Source organism: Arachis duranensis, unplaced genomic scaffold (genome assembly GCF_000817695.3).
Source record: "Arachis duranensis cultivar V14167 unplaced genomic scaffold, aradu.V14167.gnm2.J7QH unplaced_Scaffold_26529, whole genome shotgun sequence".
NCBI classification, from domain to species: Eukaryota; Viridiplantae; Streptophyta; class Magnoliopsida; order Fabales; family Fabaceae; genus Arachis; species Arachis duranensis.
Genome location: NW_026264904.1, coordinates 33,735 through 34,308, shown reverse-complemented (window position 1 = coordinate 34,308; position 574 = coordinate 33,735). Strand labels below are relative to the sequence as shown.

At 37.8% G+C, this 574-nt stretch overlaps 1 non-coding gene across 1 annotated transcript; it reads right to left on the bottom strand.

Moving 5' to 3' along the window:
* Positions 1 to 144: 144 nt before the first annotated feature.
* On the bottom strand, positions 145 to 252 carry LOC127744299 (small nucleolar RNA R71). The gene has a single exon (XR_008005299.1). It is a non-coding gene; the product is annotated as a small nucleolar RNA R71 (small nucleolar RNA).
* Positions 253 to 574: the final 322 nt, after the last annotated feature.

The following is a 574-nucleotide window of genomic DNA, read 5'->3' as shown; positions in this document are numbered from 1 at the left end:
GTCTACAGACTTATGCTATTCCCTTTTGCTGTAAGAGACAGAGCTAGGATATGGTTGGACTCACAACTTAAAGAAAGCCTGGACTCATGGGAAAAGCTAGTCAGTGCCTTCTTGGCAAAGTTCTTTCCACCTCAAAAATTGAGTAAGCTTAGAGTGGAAGTCCAAACCTTCAGACAGAAGGATGGAGAATCCCTCTATGAAGCTTGGGAAAGATACAAACAATTGATCAGAAAATGTCCTTCTGACATGCTTTCTGAATGGAGCATCATAGGTATCTTCTATGATGGTCTATCTGAATTGTCCAAGATATCATTGGACTACTCTACTGGTGAATCTCTTCATCTGAATGCCATATTGGCTCAGAACAGAATATTGACTCAGCAAGTCAATATGATTTCTGATGAGCGGATAATTTATACGCTTTTTGGCATTGTTTTTAGGTAATTTTTAGTAGGATCTAGCTACTTTTAGGGATGTTTTCATTAGTTTTCATGCAAAATTCACATTTCTAGACTTTACTATGAGTTTGTGTGTTTTTCTGTGATTTCAGGTATTTTCTGGCTGAAATTGAGGG